Here is a 15,185-nt window from a genome sequence, read left to right as displayed (position 1 = left end):
AATAAAAGAAAATGACTTAAATAGGATACTATTCCAAACTTTACTATAATGAGGAGGAGAAATAGTGCAACTAGTGTCACTATTTGTCATATACAGAATCAAGAGAGGTCCCTCTATTTCAAATATGGTAAAATCTATTTTATGGTAATATGGATGATGCAATAAAAGAGAAAATTGCTGATACAGAAGGGAAAGAGAAACTATCTAGAGAGATATCTCTAGGCAGCTGAAAACAAATGGCATTTAAAATCGCAGGGAATTCATATACAGGAAGAAACAAGAAAAATAATACTGTGTCAGATCTAATATAGAGTGGTGAATAGATGTGGTGATATGGGTGTGTGGAATTAATATTCTTAATTGCTCAATTAAGAAATTACTCAATTGAGGAAAACAAGGTTATGGATGCATAACAATAAGTATAGAAAGAAATAATCTAAGGAAGCATATGATTGCCAAACAGCATTACTGGATGACTTGTGGTAAGTAGTCCTGAATTTAAAATAAAATGTAGCAACATGTATGCATGCCTTTCTCTGACTTTGTTCAGATACAAGGTCCTTTTATTTTCATCAAATTTTATTTTATAATAATCAAGCTAAGCTTTGCACATGTCCATTCAACTAGGGGTTTTATTTCACAGATTTATTTCACCTAGATATAGAAATGTGACAAATTTTTTTTGCTTGGGGATGTGAACAGAAGTTATATGGGAAACTCTCGCCTCAGTTGTTTAAAAGAATATTGTTAATGTACATGTTTTCTCTTTCTAGATTATATCACTTAAACCATGAGTATGCACGTGAACTGGCTCCAATCAGAAAGGTAAAAACAATGCTCTAGCTGTGTTAGAGGGAAAGGAAACCTAACTCTCTGAATATCTGCGTGAAGTGGAGTATTATTCAAGGTGGTAAAGATGAACTACTCATGTTGCTGTGTTTATTTGAGAAAAAAATCAACTATCTTTTAAAATATATGTGTCATGTCTCTTTGTTAAAACTATCATTTATTCTGACAGTCAAGTAAGAATGAGAGCGAAGACAATAATTTAGTATTAATCAGGTTTGGAGTCTTGCTACAGTCTTGGGACAAAGTAATTGTGGTGGTAGAGCTGAGGGTGCATTCATGAGAAGACTTAATGAATAACCATGACCTTCAAACTATGTTAAAAAGGAAGCAAGGTCAATAGTGAGGAGTATGGTGAGGGCATGGTGGTAGAATCAAGAGATATAGAGTCTAAGGACAGTGGGAATTATGTTTCAAACAAAGTGAGACTAGAGAGAAGATAGTGATAGAAAATGGAGTATTTGACATTAAGATTATGGAAAGGTGCAATTATTTATAATGATAAGGTTTAGGTCATGACCGTGAGGAAAGGACAGAGCCCAAAATGGAGTTTTTCTGGTCACCCTGAATTCATACAGTACAAATTATTTCCTAGAACCCTGGGCTAATCACAAGACATTAAGATTCACATCTTTGTCCTATTTTTTTTCTTTCAGCTACCAGACCTGCCCTCCTCATGTATGTGACTGACCTACTCATCTTACTACCAGCCCACCTTTGTAGATGTGTTCATGATTGACTCACCTGTCTCCAAAATGTTAGGTCAGGCCTAATAAGGTATAGGGTTGTACAATCTGGTGTTGTGAGAAGGTTGTAAATAATTGCATAGCAGTTAGACTGGAAAATACAGTTTATTTAGAAAGTAAATTAGAGAGCAAGAGAGGAGATTCACTTCCCCAAAGAAGGATAGGGGCCAAAGTTTAGGAAGCATGGCTGTGGCCATAGCTCAAAGAGCACACCAGAGTCAAGTAAAGCAATGGCAACTACTCAAGGTTGAACGCTTTTACACATTCCCCTTGATGGGAGAAGGTCATTAGGGTGGTTGGGTGGTGGTCTGCTCTATGTCATCACAAAGGGCAGGTGCACACCGGTACTGACATCAGGTGATGGACAGCAGGCAGATGGGTGGATTAGTCACATGACAGTTGTCATGTTATTGGGATATGTGCTATGAAGGTCGTGAAGAGCTGATTGGGTTAACTTGTTTACAAAACACGCTAAAGAGGACATCGTAAAGCAATCATCAATAGCTACCTCTGAGAAGCTGGTATACTTGGCAAGTGGATCAGAGAGAAAATTAAAGTGAACTGCTAGAAAAATATCACAACAAGGTAGCGTTAAAATGGCTGCTCATTGGCTATATTGATTCCATGTTATGTCCTTTCACCACCCATCTGTTGTCAGAGATGCCAGAAACAGACCACCACCCCATCATCATGGCCACCTATCCCCCAAAGGAAAGTTTTAAAACCCTTCAACCTCAAGCATTCCCCACCATGCTTTCTTTAAACCTCTACCCCACTCTCCAATCTTGGAGAGGTGGATCCACCTTCTCTCTCTCTGATCTACTTTCTGAATAAACTTTCTTTACTAAGCTAATTTCTGTACAAACTCTTCGCATACCTGAAGTACCAGCTCAGTCCACCAACCTAACACTTAAGTTGAGGTAAAGTGAATGAAAGGGAACTTGAGAGACAAGAGTATTTGAATGATTATCCATCTAGATTTTGGAAGCATCTAGAATTTTAGCAGAGACCAGGTTGGGGATAGTAGCATTAAGCTGAGTTACAGTTTCAAAGAATAAGAAGCAAAAGTTGCTAAATTATTTCAACAAGGGGGAGTAATTATTAATTATTATACATTTCAGCTTCATTCTAGTTAACTTATTTCAAACTTCACAACCAAGGTCTTCTTGATACTGCATCTTTTACTTCATTTTAGAAGCCAAGCATTAAAGATATTTCATAACAGAGGAATATAACACAATTGCTTTTATTATTGCAACTGTGAAATAATGACAAATGTTGAATTTTTGAGTTGTTGCAATTTGTTGAAATAACCAACATTTTTCTAGCTGATGTTCTGAATTATTTTTTTCTTAGCCTAAAGCAAAATACCACTGTCAGCAAGCAAAAGCAAATCATTTGTATCACAGCAGGAAACAAAGAAGATAACAAAAGAACAGTGTAAACCAACTACAACCGCTTTTCTTCTGATCACTCTCTTTATATAACAAGAGCTCAGTAATTAAAGAGAACGTTGCTTATTTATTGGATGCCATGAAAAAGCAATTCAAGAAAGAAAATTTTGTAGCTTAAGGAAAAAATATGGATCGAGTACTTGAAACAACACTGTAACTGAATAATTTTAGGGAACTATAGAGCATCCATTTTAATGACAGCTTTTTGGTAAGCTTTTCAGAAAAATATTAACTTCTTTTTCATTGACAAATATTACCTTTTTTTTTTTTTTTTTTGAGTTGGAGTCTCACTCTGTCGCCCAGATTGGAGTGCAGTGGCCGCTCCCGGCCACCGCAGCCTCGACCTACTGGGCTCCAGCAATCCTTCCGCCTCAGCCTTCCAAGTAGCCGGAATTACAGGTGCGCGCTACCACGTCCGGCTAATTTTCTGATTTTATTGTGGAGATGGTCTTGCCTGCCCAGGCGGGTCTCGAACCCGCGGGCTTGGGCAATCCACTCACCTCAGCCTCCCAAAGGCGCGGGATTACAGGCTGAGCCACCAAGCCCGGCCGACAAATATTACCTTTTATTGCCATTTTGAAGCACATCTCAGGCAGCAACTGCCTGATTTTTCTCTTGAGACCTGGACATAATCACCTAATAAATCTCAAGAGGGAAAATTTGAATATTGGTCAAAGAGTACCAACTCTTAACACTGCCAGGATGTTCTCTACTATGATCTAAATAACGACTGCTCATTTAGGCTACAGTTTAGGCTTAGAAAATGATGCCCCAAAATGAAAACCTTAGAAGCAACACTCTCTGATCTTCTCCTTCCCTTCTATTTCTGGTCCCTCTTTCACCCCTGAAGCTAGCTACAGAAACCAGAAAACATCTTCCCTAATGTGATTCACAGAAAGCAGAATCCTTTTTGTCCCAAACCAGCCATAAAACCTGAAAGTATTATTCTAACTCACACCACCATCCTCTTCCTCACCTTTTCATGTAAAAATTTGCCTTAAAGAAATTATTTAACTGACCTTGTTTGATTGTTGGTCATCAGACTCCATGTTCCAAAAAGGGTCCTGCCCTGTATCCAGAAGGAAAAAATGCTTAAGAAAAGACCAAGAAGAATCTAGAAAAGCAGGCCTCCTTAGCATTCCCCATTCAATCTATTAGCCTTACATGATCACCTTTTCTATGGCCTCAGAATTTTTCTTTTATCTTTGGTTTTCATTCCACAGGCTTCTGTGTCACTTAAAACTATGTACAAGCAAATTTGTATGTCCTTTTTCCTACTTAATCACTTTCGTCAGTTAATTTTCAGTGAAGCTTTGGCAGATGAAGGAGAAGTTTTCCCTTTGTCCTTATGCTAGCATCATTAGAAATTCTAGGTGTTGTACAAAGCAAATAGGTAAGTTAAAGAGAAAAAATAGATAATTTATGTATTCCTTGAACAAATGATAGATATCCAAGCAGGGAGGACGAAGCAGACAGTGAATACGTATCTTTAGAGAAAGTTGTAAAGATATATACCCAAAGGCATTCCATAGTATTTAGGCTAAAATTATGGAAATAGAAAAATATCATTGAAGCTGTTCACAGAAAAAGGAAGAGATGAAGCTATGGTTGTATAATAGTATGATGAGTAACAGCATTGCTTGTTGGAATGTCCAGTCAGCTATCAAATAAAAATGTACTATATGAATAAAGATTAAGATTATTTATAATGCCTAGCAAATAAAAATCTTGTATGATCTAATAATCCCCCTCTCCTTAGAGCTATAAACGGAGTTAACAGCTTGGTGTTTGTTCTTCTAAAATTATATTTGAAAAAATAGAATTTAATTTTAAATTACTTATTACATATTAAGCTGTGTGACAAATATGAAGCATAACAAGAACAACTGTAGACCCATAAGTCAGAGGAAAAGTTATAAAATTACATAAACTTTTACAAATATCTTTCTGTCCCTTGCCAGCATTAACTATCTTTCAAAAATAGCAATGAATACTGACTCAAGCTTATTTTTATAACTATTTCCTTGATCTCCTTTATATTGCTACCAGTTATGTGTGGATCCCTTAACAATATAAATTTAAATTCTGTTTGTTTTTTGTGACTTGCTTTTCTATTTTTTTCCTATAGTTGTTTGTGTTGATGTGTGTAACCACTGCTACTTCATCTAAATATTGCATCCCTTTAAATTTTTAAAAAATATGTTACACTGTATTTGTTTATTCTCTTATTGGATATTTGGGTTAATTTTTATTTATTTGTCTGCTATCTTAAACATGCTGCCTCAATCATTCTTGTGTTTGTCTTTTGGTGTCCATGTGGCAGAGTTTCCATAAAGTACTCACCATCTTTAAAGTAGAATTTTTTTTTTTTCTTGAGTTGGAGTCTCACTCTGTCGCCCAGACTGGAGTGCAGTGACCACTCCCGGCCCCTGCAGCCTCAACCTGCTGGGCTCCGGCGATCCTTCTGCCTCCGCCTTCCAAGTAGCCGGAATTACAGGCATGCGCTACCACACCCGGCTGATTTTTTGATTTATTGTAGAGATGAGGTCTCGCTGCCCAGGCGGGTCTTGAATTGATGGGTTGTATGAATCATCTTGTAAAACTTTGCAAAATATCCTAAGTAATTTTACAAATTTGTTTAAATAATTTTACTTACACCAGTATTGATATCCCAGTTTTCAATGCATCACATCTTTGTCAGCTGATATTATCAAGCATTCAAAATTTTGTCAGTGAATTGAATTTAAGGTTATGTAGTTTTAGGTTTATTTTTCTGATTAATATTGAAGTGCAGATTCTCTTTATATATTGTCATCAAAGATGACTAAATAGGAGCTAATTCCCAATTCTAACCCTTTGTGAAATGTGCTGAAAAAATATTGTTTTCTAGTCTGTGATTTGTCTTACAATTCAGACTTAACACGTAGTGTTTGAATTTGGCTATGGTTTTGTTTTTAACTTGAGATTCTTTAAATCTATGTCTAAAGAAATACAATATGGCTATTAAAATTGAACTGGTTGCAGACCGGGAGGCTCATTCCTGTAGTCCTAGCTATTCAGAGGGCCAAGGCAGGAGGATTGCTTGAGCTCAGGAGGGCGAGGCTTCAATGAGCTTTAATCATGCCACTGCACCCCAGGATGGGCCACAGAATGAGATCTCAGCTCCAAAAAAAAAAAATACTAGTAACAAGATAACATTAAATGATCAGGGCAATATTACTAAACAAAACGAAAACTCAAATTTTAGAAAATAATTTTTAATTTTTTTAAAATTAGCCACTCATTTGAAGGGTTAAGCCACAGGATAAATGCAACTGAAAAGACAATAGTTTAACTCGGTGTTCAATCTGAAAATATGTATAAAAAACAATACAGAGATGAGAATTTAAAAAAGAATAAGAGACATGAAGAATAGCTAAAATGTTTGAACTTCAAAATAATCAGAGTTCTAGAAGAAAGAAAACAGGCAGCATGGTGAAAGACAATATTCAAAGGTATAGCGACCAAACCTTTTCCAAAACCAAAGAAACAAATTCTTAAAATATGTAATTTCTTGTTAGGAATGGTCCACTCTTTTGCTGGGAGATCTTGATAGCATTACTGAGTACCAAAAAGCAAGCAAGAGTTATGTGCTTAGAAACTAGAGTCTCAAACCCTGATTCTATGAGTAACTGTCAGAGATATTAAGTTGTATGGTCAGGTCCACCTAGTCCTACCAAGCTGACAGAGGACTTCACAACTCCAGGACTTTCCATTTTCTTTGACTTTGACATTAATTGTGTCCCTTGGAGCTACTCAATGCATTGGCTTATTCATAGGTCACAAGGAAAGTCTTAAACCTTACCCTCTTCAGTATTTAAAAGTATAGGCAGAGTTAAAACTTATGTTTCTATCTCATTCTACTAAAACAAAATTGTCTTTTTCTTAAAAACCTTAAATATTAAATGGACATAGTTACTAAAAGACCACATGGATTAAAACTTTACACTTGGTGTGACAAGAAATATTTTCAGAAAGGAAAATTCATGATTTATCTATTACTTTTAACCTTGGTCGATTAAAGTCTTGTTCAAAACAGACTTTCCACCATAGTTTTTTATTAAGCCTCTAGGTGCTAGATAGAAAAATCAAGTGTATATGTGGAAAAACCATCAGTGCTATTGATTGGGTCATCTAGCCCCAGAGAATTACTAAATGTGTTTTTTCCTCAGTTCTGCCTCTAGGGCTTGTCCCATGGAGGTGTCTCTTTTCCTTCAAAAAAGGAAGAAGTTTTGTCTGAGTTTCAGCAGAAATGATATTTTGTTGTTTTTTTAATAACTGAGAAATCAAAGAGACAAATTACTAACTCAAAAAAAAAAAGAGAGCAATTTAATTCTGAAACTGGTGGCAGAGGTTAGGAAGACATGGAGAAATGAACATTTTTCTTCTGACATTGTCTGATATATCTCCATGATTGCTCTGTATAAGGTTTTGGTTCTCTACTCTGGTATAGATTTTGCTCACAAGATAAAAAGATAAATCATTCTTTTGGCCTCTATTGTAGATCTCAGTCATACCTGAGTCCCTCAAAGTTTCTTAAACATTATTTTGTTCTCTAGACATTCCATAGAAAATTATATAAGAGGGGACATCAATTTTAAGACTTAAGGTCTTAGCTTTAGCCTTAAATACCAATGTTTTGGTTCCCAAAGGATATTATTGATGGGAAAAGAGGAAAAGACTCTATTCTCCTTATCAAGCTATTTGCTTGTATAAATACTACTGGCAACTTGAATAATATTAGTATTTTTAAAATCCCTAGGCATACTTTTTTATCACTATATTGAAGTTCAAATTATAAGTAGTTAAACAAGAAGATGTAACAAAATTCCTTTATCCATTGTACTCTGTAACTTTGGACTTAAAACCCCATGCAGTTGCCTGGTATCTGCTTGCTGTGAAGTAACCTCAAAGGCAAAGTCGTTCAAATGACTGGTTTTCCAGGTTACTTCTTAATAGTACTGCCTAACCTATTATACCCATGCTGTATGGCCTTTGTACAAATGGCTTAATGAGTATATCCTCTAATTGCCCCCCGAAGTGACTTTTTATCTAGAACATTAAGGATTTTAAGAGGTTAGTCAACCTTTTGAACCAAGATCTGTCCTTGAATTAAGAATATATAAGAATTAAGAATTATATATATATACTTGTTTGTTTTGTTTATATACCTCTGATGGAACTCTTCTTGATGGAGAACTTTGAAAAAATGTGTTCATTATTGAAAAGCAAAATATATTGCTTTATTTTCTAGGCTTCAAGTATGTCTTATCTTTCCATTTTTTAAGGTTATTTTGCCTTTATGGTTCTTACCTCCTGGCTCTATAGAACAAATAGGCAGGCAGACAGTTAGTGAAAAAAAAAAAATATATTGATATAGTATCCACCAAGGGCCTGGCATTGCTTTACTGGAAGGACTCAGACAGCAATCATATAAATTAGTAATAAGAATATTTAAAACACTGAGGAAATCAACAAAGGAGATAAATAGAATAACATAGTGATGAAAGTGACAGGACCCTTTAGTTAGGGAACTTGTTAAAGGGTTTTTTTAGACAAATGGTATCTAAATAAAGTCCTCACTGATGAGAAAGGACAACACTATGGAAATCTATGAGGAAAACAATGAAGTAGGTGGGAGAAAAATCAGAAAAGTTCATATAATACAGCACCTGAAAATTCTGGTGAAGAGTCTGAGATTTTATTTTATTTTATTTATTTTATTTATTTTATTTTATTTCATTTGAGAAATAATTTAAAAACTTTAACAAAGAGATAAGTAGTAATTGAGAAAGTTGCCTTTTCAAAGTAAAAACTGGACACTTGTTAAACACAGTAAAGACACATTTTAATCAGCAACTATCGTAGTAGAGGAAAAAAACTTCAGTAGAGAACTGAACTCATTTCCCGAAACAGCAAAGACAAGTGAGGATTTATAGCAAACAACCTGAGAGAGCAGTCAGTGGATAGAAATATGACTAAGAAGAGACATCAAGAGAAAGGAGATTCTTGCCAAACTGGTCTAACAGATCTCTTGTTAAAGGAAGGCCAAGGTCTTAAACATCAAGGGTAGGTGATGAAGACTCTGATCAGATGTCAAGCATGATCCGCTATCAAGGATGGGTGGAATTCTTGCTAAACAAAATTAGCTAGATTCTGTGCTAAAACTGGACATAGCATGCCAAGGACAGGACCCAAAAATGAGACCTAGTGAAAAAGACGGTTCAACGGAGCCTGTCTAAAGTTTCATCAGGGGGATTATTTGTCTCTCCTTCTACGTAGAGAATGTACTCTAAGAACGCCAAAGAATCACAGCAGGGAAACCCTTTAGGAATCTGTTATGCTAGTCTAGGGGAAAGAATAGCAATTTTACTTAGCAATTTTACTTTATCATATAAAATAGGGATAAATGGTTGTTAGTGGATATAACTTTTCAGGTAAATCTGACTGAAGTTACCATCACAAAGTGAATCCAAGGAAGTAATCAAAGCAGTCTCCTCAGTTTTTAAGGTGAACAACTGTGTGGCAATTGTATCAATTATAAAGATAGCTAGACTTGAGCAGGAATGGCAGGTGTGAGGGTCAATCAATAGTTCTTTTGGCCCAGTTTTGTCTGAGATACTGCTCAACAACTCAATTAGGTGTAAATGGGTAGCCAAGTTTGGAGCTGAAAAGATAGAGCAGCTGAAAAGATAGAGATATAAAAACAGAAGCCTTTAACACAAAGATGTAGTTCAAAGCCATGGGGCTAGATAGGATCTATTAGGTAATGTTAATGGAAAAAAAAAAATCATGATCCTTGTTAAAACACTAGGACAGACTTTATGCAAGACAGTTGTAACAGATGCAGGGACTATTGTGATTAGGTTTTGCAGTAGCATAAGAGAGATTAGGCTCAACACCAAATACTACAAAAAAAGTGGGAATTTATAGCCAAGGAGCAGAGTGGTGATGGATAGTACATGGACAGAAAATTACTAAGAGCAAAGATGGGAGTAAGAAAGGATTCTGGATAAATCACCCTATCGGGATTTTGACTAAAGGCAGATTAGTGTGATCAGGTATCACCTGTGAGATGGGAGGATGGAGGATGAAGAATCTGTTTAGATATCAAAAGTGATCAGATCTTAAGAGTGGGGATTCTGATTAAATGGACTTAAGATTCTTGCTAATGTTGGACCCTTGAGGACATGTTCTTGGAGTCTCTTTGAAAATGAACTCAGGGCAGCTTGACCAGAATTTGGTCAAGAATATCCTTGTCAGTTATAAATAGAAAATGTTACAGTTTCATCCTCACATTGCTTATAAAGGATCAATAAAATACTTGAAGCCCTCATATTAAATGTTTTGACACAATTACCATGTAGAAAATGTGTATAGAAAGATGTTACAGGATAGTATATTTTATATGATTATCAAGTAATAAATGCCCACTTTATATTCTACAAGGAAAAAAAAGAAAACTAATATGTTGAAAATCTACTGTCATGACCTGTGATAAATTGTTCTCATAATTGTCTCATTTAATTGTTATATTATCTCTATGAAATAGCTATAATTTTCATTTTAAAGAGAGTGAAGCAAATCTTAACAAGAAATGTGACAACTTTCTGATAAATAACACTGCCCAGACAGGATTCAAATGTACATTTGTCTGTTTAAAAAGCTTGTGCAAAGTTCATTAAAGAGAAATCTCCTGAATCCTATATAGATAGAAATAAATTAGTATCACCCCAGTATATAATTAAAATTTGCATAATAATTTGTCTCCCTGGATTGAAAACAGCTAAAAGAAAGATCCACAAAACAGAAGCGACTGGCTTTAAGGTGAGTTATTAATTCTAGTGAACTCCTCTAAGGACTCTGCCTTCTCTACGATTTTTTGGATGTGGCCATAGAAACTAGAAACAGCAAATGAAAGATCTTGAAAAATAAGGTTTTACTATAGTTCAAGATCTTATCTTGGATAAACATATGACCTTCCAAATTAATGTTGACTCTGGTTATTCAAAATAGAATATCTTATTTCATTGTATTATGGCTCATTATGTTGTATATTAGGAGCTATATGTAGGCATTTGTTTTATCTGAGCTTATGAAATCACATCCAGAAAGTGTACTATTTTATATTGCAGCATCCTTTTCTCAGAGGTATAGAATGAACCTGACATTTAACTTGGATAATAATCAATTTATAGTTTATATAATTGACTTTTATTCCCCAGAACTGCCTTTCCCATTGAAAATGTCTGACCTTGTTGTGTCTTCTTCATTCTACTGTAAGAATCAATAGACATTCTTTTAAATAACACAGTTTGAGAAATATGTGTGTGTGAAGTGATGGAAAACAAACTAAATAACACATCTATTTTTTCTCTAATCCAATTAATTAGTTGCTTTGCTGTTATGTTAGCACTATTTGAATTTTTTTTGTAATTATATTCTTAGACCATGCAACTATTCTTATCCAATGTCACCAAACAGATAACCTGTTTTAAGTAACATAATTCATTCACAGTGTTTAGAAGGATACCCAGTACATACTCAGTAAATGTGAAGACAAAACGAATTGTGAAAATGAGCCATGTGGAAAATTGGGTACAGGTCTAGAGGCAGAGAAAACAAGTGGAAAAGTTCTAAGGCAGAACCATAGAGGGCATGTTAAAGCAATAGTATGAGGAATAATACAACGAGGCAGATTAGGTATATGAGAACTGCAGATGCATTTGTAGTGGTATTCAAGAATCAGATAACTTACAGAATTTAGCCCATGGCAAATACTTTGGGATTCATTTAAGTATAATAGAAAACTATTAACATTTTTTTAAAGCAGGGGAATAGCAAGATTTGTCTTTTGGCTTATTTAAGTGACTGCAGCTTAAATAATAAAATGATTAATATGTGTACATATATTGTATGTATTTGCATATACATAAGTACATACATATATCTATAACTCATATAGATTAGATACCTATTTTAATATAAATCCTATAGATAACACATATATGCATATATACAGTTAATTCAATTTTATATTCCACATTGTATTATTAACTCTGAAGACATAAACAAATATAAGAAATTGTCCTGAATTCTAATATATTTAATAAAGCAAGTTAGATTTATCTGTGATACCTACAAAAATGTGAATGACTTGAGGCTTATTTTGGTGTCTCTTTCAGTTCTTCTACTTGTTAATTATGTAATATTAGAAGTGGTTTTAAGCATCATTAAAGTTTTTTTTATTTTTGAAATGGCAAAAGTTATAATTGCTATTTTGAGTAATAACAGTAGGTTGGAAGGCAGTTGCTCCAAAAAGTACTCTTCAAAGGAACAACAATATGAGACTTTTGTAAGAAAAGGAAAGAAAAAAAACAACACATACATAAAAAAAGTCAATGCCAATTCGGTGAGTGGAATGAAGTTAGAGTTACTATTGATAAACTATCTTGGATACTAGCAAATTTGAAAGAAACAGGAAGGAAGGAAGGAAGAAAAGAAGGAAGGAAGGAAGGAAGGAAGGAAGGAAGGAAGGAAGGAAGGAGGGAGGGAGGGAAGGAAGGAAGGAGGGAGGGAGGGAGGGAGGGAAGGAAGGAAGGAGGGAAGGAAGGGAAAGAAGAAAAGAGGAAGAAAGGGAGGGAAGGAAACGAGGAAGTAAAATTTAGTCTGTGCTACTTATGTGCACATATTTATGTGCTAAATTTGCATTATTTTTATGTGTAGAATAATAGCTAATTAATGAAATAATTTTTATTTTCACTATGCAGAAAAGAAAATTAAGGCACAGATTTCAGGTAACTTGCCCAAGACCACATGGCAAGTAGTATTAATTAATTGTGCAGTTACGATGTGTTGTAGCTCAGAACACAATACCCCAAAGTAGAGTGCTGAATACTTGAACTGAAGGAGACTGGAAAGGCTTCAGAAGCAAGAAGTTTTCTCTGACTTTCTCACACCCTCCTTTTTCCTTTCTCCTTTCTCTTTTCTTTCCTGAAACAGGACATAGAAACTAGAGCTTCTCTCTCCTCCGCAAAAACAAGCTGTAAATCCTAGGGTGGTCACTCTCTTACCTACCTTCCCTGATATTATGCCATAAGATTCCCCTCATTTCAAAAGAGTACTGCCCCATAGCAAGTAGGGAAGGAACACTACCAGAGAGGACAAGAAGAATCGGAAAAAACAAACAAACAAACAAACAAAAAACAGGTCTGGGTAAAGTTTATTGTCATTAGATCACACTCTTTCTGTCCAACTACACGGATGCTCATTCTTCACTAAACTTAAGCCTACAAATTCATAGCTCTTCCTGAGTCTTTGGGTTGTCATTTCTGAAGACTCCCTTGTCACATAAGATTTTGATTGCCATGAATTGTAACCCACATCTTTACAATTAAAAAATACTTTTGATTAAAATGTTATACTTTTCTCTTGTTAATTTTTCTTTTGTTATTGGAGTGTCCTCCATGGAACTTGCAATGGGTAATGAAAAAAATACTATTTTTTTTTTTTTGAGTTGGAGTCTCACTCTCGCCCAGACTGGAGTGCAGTGGTGGCTCTTGACCACCGCAGCCTCGACCTGCTGGGCTCCAGCGATCCTTCCGCCTCAGCCTTCCAAGTAGCCGGAAATACAGGCGCACGCTAACTCGCCCAGCTAATTTTTGATTTATTGTAGAGATGAAGTGTCGCCAAGTTGCCGAGCTGAGTCTCGAACCAGGGGCTCAGGCAATCCACTCACCTCAGCTTCCTCAAGCGAGGGATTACAGGCTGAGCCACCAAACCCAGCTAATATTATTATTTTTTTTTTTGTCCCTACAACGGTAATATGAAGAAAGTTTAGGCTCAGGCTGTACAACTCCCAAATGCTAGGCTACTAGTAAAACTCTTAGCCTCTTCTTCAAAATGTGGATTTTAATAACAACCTCATGATTAAACAATATGCTGTACCAAATTATCTTGGTGCTCAAAAACTATTTTTGACACTCCATTAGCAATTCACCAAATGTCAAGTGTTGCTTAGAATATATTATACATTCAGTTCTTCCCTAGTTTTCACTTATAATATTTTAATATTTCTTTTGTTTAACTTACTGCTATATCGGGCATAGAAATGTGTCATAAGTGATAACACAAACACAGTATACTTTCTAAAATTGCACCAGCAACCTAAAAGATATGAAAGAAATGCAAACTCATTTGTTTCCTGATTCTGTTGGTATTCTTCCTGTGTCCAGATTCTTATAAAATAATTTTATTTAATGAACATATTAAAGAGTACTCAATCATTTTTATGTATTACTATCTAAATGACAGTAGCTCATTAAATATATTTTCCAAGAACTGCCAACTTAGCATGATTTTAGATTCTTATATATTCAATTCACTTTGATTTCATGTAATTTATTGCTTTCAAGGAACAATTTATTAAATGTACAATTTAATATGGCTATCTTATACCATTGTAATGTATTACAACTAAATTAACTGTATCTAATACAAAATACATACAGTTTTTAAAACCAAAATTGTGACATCAGCTGTGAGTGATAAAGGGAAGAATAGCAGTGAAGAGCTTTTAAGGATTAGAGAATATTGGTCTCTATTACATTACTGCTTCACCTCCACCATGAAGCTGTTATTAAGTGCTCTAGAAGAGTGTGTGATTTTTCCCTTACATGAATTAATGTTGTGTTCTGTTATATTTTGCAGGGAATTGGGGTTATCCCTAGGACTGACTCTCTAGGAATTTATTAGTAGATACACTCACCATAAGTCTTACTACATATGCGATGAGTGACTGTTCAGGGAAACTAGCATTGTCCCTGATCCCTGCAAACATTTTCTTAGAAGACAACAGGCTAAAATCAGTTGTTCAACTTAACATGCTTATCTACTAATTAATTTGAGGATACAGGCACATAGACCCATGATTGATTTCTAAGGTGAGAGGGCATCAAGTTTTTAATAGGAAATAATTATGGTTTGCTATAAAGCCCCTGGGACAATTAGAATTCTATATGTTAAGTATTAATCATTTTGGTGCTAGACTGTTTTGTAAAAATAGGAGAGATCTGGATGGAAGTGATGGTGGCTATTCAAA

The sequence above is a fragment of the Carlito syrichta genome, unplaced genomic scaffold (genome assembly GCF_000164805.1).
Source record: "Carlito syrichta isolate Samal-C Ts95f unplaced genomic scaffold, Tarsius_syrichta-2.0.1 Scaffold316276, whole genome shotgun sequence".
NCBI classification, from domain to species: Eukaryota; Metazoa; Chordata; class Mammalia; order Primates; family Tarsiidae; genus Carlito; species Carlito syrichta.
Note: the sequence above shows the minus strand (reverse complement) of the source record.